The sequence below is a fragment of the Pteropus vampyrus genome, unplaced genomic scaffold (genome assembly GCF_000151845.1).
Source record: "Pteropus vampyrus isolate Shadow unplaced genomic scaffold, Pvam_2.0 Scaffold138, whole genome shotgun sequence".
Taxonomy (NCBI): Eukaryota; Metazoa; Chordata; class Mammalia; order Chiroptera; family Pteropodidae; genus Pteropus; species Pteropus vampyrus.
This window is the reverse complement of record NW_011888919.1, coordinates 104,969-111,724: the sequence shown is the minus strand read 5'-3', so window position 1 is coordinate 111,724 and position 6,756 is coordinate 104,969. Positions and strand designations below refer to the sequence as shown.

The window sequence follows — 6,756 nt, the reverse complement described above, 5'->3', positions numbered from 1 at the left end:
TGGCCCGCGGCGACGCGGGACAGCCGGACACACGCGCTGACACACTGACACACTGACTGGGACCCGCAGACACACGCCCTCGGAGCCGCGCTCCAGGGGACACACGGTCACGTGCTGACAGGGCCACCGGGAACGAGCCGATGCTCAGACCGCCACCGCCGCACCGATGCACACCTTGAACGGGGACGAGGAGAAACCACCGCACGCCGACCGGGGCGCACACCCCACTCTCCCCCCAGACACGAATGCATAGACTGGCTCGCTGACGCGGTCTCCGGCACACGCGGAGGGCCACGCACAGGTGCACAGACACCCACACTGAGGAGCGCACGCAGACCCGCAAACTGACCGAGTTCCCATTCATGACATCCCCACTGAGCAGGGCCACACGCGCGCGCGCGCACACACACACACACACACACACACACAGAGACACCGGTCACAGTGATACCTGGACACAGAGGTTGACCTAGATGACACTCCCACAGGGATGCACACAAGCACGGCCACACCAGCTCACAGCTGGCACACTAAAACCGCCAGCGACGCTCACAGACAGACATAGCCCAAGTCAGACATCAAAGAAACTGGCCCCCAACTCACAGTCACAAAGTCACACCTCTGACAGGTACCTGCTAACTGGCTCACTGACGGGGCACACTCCGGAGCAGGCACACGTGGCCACACTTGCCACCCATCTGGTAGGGGACCCAGGGCCAGGAGGAAGCCCCGGCACGGGGCACGGACATGCCCGGGCAGCCCCTGCTCCACACGCACAGGGTTTTCACTTCCCTTTCCCTTCTCAGTTTCCCATGGTCACCCCCACCCTAGCTCTATCTCGGTGACCCCTGTCTTTTCTTCTCCTAGGGCCCTGGGGCTCTGTCTCCCCTGCACCTTCCACACCCTCTATGTCACACCCCCCATGTCACACCCCCCCCCCCCAACCAAACCACATCACTAGAGGGTGAGTCACCTCTGAGTGCCCCGTGCTGGGTTGGCCAAGAAGGAATGTCAGTCCTGAGCAATGGTGGGCTCTTCCGGGCTCTCGAACTCGGCCCCCTCCACGGCCAGATCCTGAGATCGCGCTGGAAACCCCCCTACTTTAACATTGGGACTATTCCGACCTCCTTCCCTCATTCACTCCACTCATTCATTTTCCTGTTCTTCTTCCTAGTGTTTTTCAAACTGGCTCATGAGCCAACCATAGATTATGAAATCACTCTCACGGGTCTTCCTGTTTTTCTGTTCAAGTTTATTGAGATATATTTACGCACAATAAAATTCACTCTTTTTAGGGATATAGTTTGGTGAGATGTGACAAATGTACACCGTCGGACACCACCACGATCAAGATTCAGAACATCTCCATCACCCACATACTTCCTTGTGCCCTTTTACAGTCAAATCCTTCTACCTGCAGCTTTAGTGGCTCATGACCAGGCTTTTTTTTTTTTTTTTTTTTAAATACAAAGTAGAATATCCTTTTCAAAAATCATGAAGTGGAAGGAAAACATAGTTTTGTGAAAATTTTGTTAATATGTAGTGAAAACACACTGGGTCACCGAGAGTGTATTTCTGACTTTAAAGACCGAGTGGAAAAGCATTTGAGAAAGACCACTTCAGACATTTATTAAATGAGATCATGCATGGAAGTCACTGAGTGCACTGTCTGACATGTAGTAGGTGCCTAAAAAATGTTAGCAGTTACTTCTCACGTACCTTTGTGATTGTCACTGCTCTGTGTCTGGCAGTGGTGAAATTGGAACAGAGGGAGGCCCCGGCTGTGGGCTAGTTCACGGTCCAGCCTGTACCCCTCACTCACCGAACTGTGCCCTCAGGCTGCTCGATCTAGGACTGGACACCAGGAGGCCAGATGTGCTGGAATGATTTTCTGTGAAGAAAATGCGTGTAAAGGATGGGAGGGATCGGGCTTGGTGGGTAGGGGCGGGAGAGAGCCAGAGAGGGCCAGGAGTCTCCCAGGCCATAAGCATGGTCACTATTCAAAATCCTTCCCACTATTTAGTCCAGATCCTGTTCCGAATTATGGCATCCTCTCTTTCCAGACCAGACCCACAGCTGTGGCCCATCCCCCCAACACCGGCAGGCAGAGCTCACCAAAGAGGGTTCTGCGTCTAGATGGCCTGAGTTAGAATCCCCACCTCTGCCACCTACTGGCTGTGCGACCTTGGTTAAGCGGTCATGTCTCTCTGCCTCAATTTCCTCCTCTGTGAATTGAGATGGTAAAGATTTTGCAGTGAGGAGGTCAATAAAAATAAAACACTAGGGCCTGGCTGGGTGCTTACTCTGTTACCAGTGTGGGTGTCTACTGACTCTGAGAATCTAAACAAGGGCTTTAAGCTAAGACCCTGAAGTTGGGGCAGGAGTTTCAACCCCCCACGCCCCCCCCTCCCCGCCCCTGCCCCGCAACCCTCGCCCGGGGGCCAGCCACTGGTGTGTTTGGCTTGACCTGTACAGTTTCTCATTTTGAATATTAATGCCTCTCATAGGGACATTTAGGACAGGGAAGTGATAAAACACCCAGAGTTTGGAAATAGGCTACTGGACTTCGAGTGATGGCCTTGAGCAAGTAGCTTCTCCTCTCTGTAAAGGGGATCACCATAGGACCCACAATTAAATGCGAAGATTAAATGAGTGAATATTTGTAAGGCGCTTAGAACAGTGCCCGGAAGGAAGAGCCTTCGTGTCAAGTGCTGGTTAAAGAAATAAATGTCCCGGCTAGTTCACTGCAGACGCACAACCTCCCCAGTCCCTTGTAGGCCATTCTGGGGAAGCAGATCTGTCAGCAAGGCGAGAGGGAGTTGGGAAGGACTTAACTTTTCACTGCAGGGCCTGAGTCCTGGCTTTCCGCGGTGGGGAGGGGGCCTCCTGGGTCCCCTCGGTGCAGCCGGCCTCCCAGGCCCGGAGGCTGGACCCGAGCCGGTGGGGGCTGGGCGGGGGCGCCGGCGTCCGCAGGGTCCGAGAGGCCGGCGCGTGTGAAGGTTACTGCTCCCCGGCGGGGCGGGGGCGGCGCGCTGTTGCTGGGGTCTGCGGGGCCTGCCTGCGCCCGCGCCCCCCCTCCTTCCCGGCCAGCCAGTGAGCGGTACCCGCCGCCGTTGCCAGGGGAAACTCGCCGCCCCGTTACCCAGCAACAAGCCTGGCCCAACCAGGCGCGAGGACCCCCCAGGCCCCGCCCGCCGCTGCCCACCGCGTGCCCAATGCCAGGCGGGCAGAGCCGGCCCGGCTCCCGGAGACGGCCAGCGAGCTCATTGGCCGCCGCCGCGCTCGCCCGCCGCCCGCCCGAATCTGGGGGAGCCCTCGGCGCGGGGGGCGGGGGAGCCGGGCCCCGGGGAGCTGCCGGGCACACGGCCTGCAAGCCAGCGGCCGGCCGGGGTGAGGCCTGGGCTTGGGCACGCTCCCACCACGGCCCCCCCCCGCCCCGCCCCGCACTTCTCCGGCAAGGATGGGCACTTGGTATGGGCTGGAAGCTGGGGCTGCGCATTCTGTCCCTCCGCCCAGGAAGGTACGCTGGAGTTGGGCTCGTGAAAACAGGCACCAGCGATCCTCTCCCAGGAGACCTGGGCATCCCGACCCCATGGAGACAGGGGCTGGTTGAACCCCCTCAGAACAGGATTGAGGCATCGTGGCTCTTGCAAACAGGAACTGAGGATCCCCTAGAAAAGGACCCAAGTCCCTCTAAAAGTAGGGGTGCCCCCGCCCCTTCCCAAAGGACCCAGGCATCCCCTGTTTTGTCACGACGAGGATGTGAGCCCCCTGCCTCCCGAAGATGCTAGTTTCCTCGCCCCTGGAAACAAGGGCTGAGTGTGCCCCCAGAAGGAGACTCAGGCCCGTCTGATGTTACGAAAGTTAGGACCGAGCACCCCGCCCCCGCGGGAAACTGCTCTTCGGCCTCCAACTGGGACCTCAGGCCCTGAGATGCCTCAGAGTCCCTGAGCATCCCGGCCCTGGTTGTATTGATACTGGAAGACCCCCCCCCCCCCCCGCAACCCTTACCCCCAACAGTTACGGAACCCTCAGGTGTCTATTTCATCCAGGTGACTACTTGCCCAGCCCAGGGCACAGACCTGCCAGCTCCCTCCCCTCAGTCCTTCCCCCCAGCTGCAGCTTGTTGATCTCCAGAGACTCAGGCATCTGACCCCATAGCCACTCCCTCTGCTCCCTGGCACTCAACACCCCCACTCACACCAGGGTCCCAGGCCTCAGAGTGCCAAGGACCCTGGAGTCTAAGCCCTGAGTCTCCCAGACTCTCCCCCACCAGACACCTGGTGAGGTGACCCAATCCCTTACAGGGGTCCAAGGAGCCTCTTCCCAGTCCCGGTAGCCAGGGATGCCCAGGACTCTAGGTCTGGAAGATCCAGCTTCCCAGCACCTTTAGGTGGCTGACACGGATCCTGGACTGGGAACCCCCAGTCTCAAGGGACCCTGGCATGAGCCCCCAGGGTACTCCAGAGAGGCTCAGATTCCTCGGTCCGCATCGCAGGGAGACCGAAGGCAACCAAGCTCCCCCAGCTCCAGACCCAGGAGAGCCCAGGTGCGGCCCGCCCCTACCCTGGTACCTGGGGGGGGGGGGCGGAGTCGAGGATTACTCAGCCTCCAGAATGAGGCGATGACATCATCCTGGGGGGGGTGACTAATGGCCGCGCTGGGGGGGCGGGGAAGTTTACCCGGTAACAGCGGCTGCTGCTCAGCTCCGCCCAGGGGAAGAGCTGAGAGGGGGAGGCATAAGCATACACACACACCACACACACACACACACACACACAAACACACACACACAAACACACACATACATACATACATACACCAGCCCACTCAGCATCCCCTCCCCCAGCATCCCACATCACACACATCTTGCTGGGATGGGGGGGTGTTTGTGTAACTATGTTTGTGTGCCAGAGAGTCCTCTGTAAGTCTGTGGGGTCAGTGTACTGTATCAGGGTGTCGTTGGCATGAGGTTGTGTCAGAGTGCAGTGGTAATGACTGTCAGTGTGCTGTGCTAGCATTCCTACATTTGTCCCATGTGTCATGGGGCAGGTGTGACTGTGTGATTGTGTGTCAGTATGCTATTGTATGATGTTCTGGTGTCCTGGGTGTGAGTGTGATGGTGTTTGTTTTGTGCAATGTGCTGGAGTGAGTGGGAGGAGGTGGTGTGTGTCCATGGGATTGTGTCTGTGTAACATTGGGGTTGTATGTGTGTCAGGATGACATTGTGTGTCATCAGGAAGGTCTGTGAACATGCTGTGACATTGTACTGTTGTGTTAGTGTGGCCGTATGTGTCATTGTAACACTGTATGTCAATGTGGTTATGTCACTTTGAGTCTGTGCAATGCTGTGTCAGTGGGATTGTGTGTATGCCACAGTGGTTGTGTGTATGCACTATGCTGCGTGTCCACGGGATGTTATGTGCCACTGTGTGTGTCAGTAGAAGTGTGATGTGTGGTATGTGGTGGGCAGGTTGTGTGCCACTATGATAGTGTGTTCAGATGTGCCGAGGTGCTTCGCTGTGTATCGGGGGAAGATGTGCATGGGTGCCACTGTCCTCGTGTTTCTGGACCATGCTGTGTATAGTGGGATTGTGTGCGTAACCGTCATTTTATCTGAAGTGTGTGTCTGTGGGATTCTGTGTTACCGAGAGTGTGTGCATCTTGCCATGTTGTGTCATTGTGATATGTGTGTCACCGAAAATTGCGTCACCGTGGTTGTGTTTGTCAGGGTGATGTCGTGTATCCATGAGCGTAGATATGTCAAGGAGGTTGTGTGTCTGTGCGATGTTGTGAGTCGCCATGCTCGAGTCATTGTGATTGTGTGTGTTGCTGTGACAGTGCGTGTTGCTGATCCTGTGCTCTCGGGACTAAGTCATCAAGACACTGTTTCTCGGCGATGCTGAATGTCCGCGCGGTTGTGTAGGGTAGCGCTGCGTGTCGTCGTGGTTGTGAGTCTAGGCAGTGCTGTGTCCCGGGACTGCCGAGAATCTGTGTGAGTGATGCTGTGTCTGCGCGTTTTGGGGACGGTGTGCATGTCACTGTCATTGCGTGGGGGGGGGGGCGACGCGGCGTGTCCCGGGGACGGTGTGCGCGCGTGAGAGCCACGGCGGTGGGGTGTCGGCGGCGTGCGGCGCCGGTGTCGCGGGAAGGTGCGCGCGTCTCCAGGCCTCCTGCCCGAGAACAGCGGCGCTGCGCTCTGATTGGCTGCGGCCTCGCCAGTGAGAAGCTCGCGAATCCTGCGGTAACTTGGTAACTCGGGACTCGGCCGCGGGGCCGGGGGACAGGGACAGGGAGGGGGAGGGGCCCGCCCCGTCTCCCGCGGGACCCGCCCCTGCAGGCCACCCCAGCCCTGGGCGTCCCCCCCTGTGACTCCCCCACCTCACCTCTGCCCCTGGACTCCATCTCCGTCACCTCTGCCTCTGCTTCCCCCCATCTTTGCCACTCGCTTGGGCTGTTTCTCTCTCCCTATCTCTGTGTCCCTGTCCCTCTCTCTCTTTGTCTCCCACGTCCCATCTCTGTCTCGCTCCATCTCCGTCCCTCCTGTCTGTCTCCCCCTCCTCTGCCTCAGTCTCCCCATCTCTGTCTCCGTCTCTCCCTCCCTTCCCCCATCCCTTCTCGCTCTCGCTCCCACGGCCACGCTCGGAATTCACTTTTCGTTCGGTGGAGACAACCGGGGGACCACTCGCTCCTCCTCGCCCCTCCCCGCAGGCCGGGGCGCAGGCGGCAGGCCCCACGCAGGGCAGACTTCGGGAA

General features: G+C 58.5%; 1 protein-coding gene across 1 annotated transcript in view; it reads right to left on the bottom strand.

Moving 5' to 3' along the window:
- Positions 1–884, bottom strand: part of BBC3 (BCL2 binding component 3) — a 9,952-nt gene extending 9,068 nt beyond the window's left edge. The window contains exon 1 of the mRNA XM_011367896.2: positions 633–884. The gene's annotated coding sequence lies outside the window, so the exon portion shown is untranslated. The remainder of the gene's footprint in view (positions 1–632) is intronic.
- Positions 885–6,756: the final 5,872 nt, after the last annotated feature.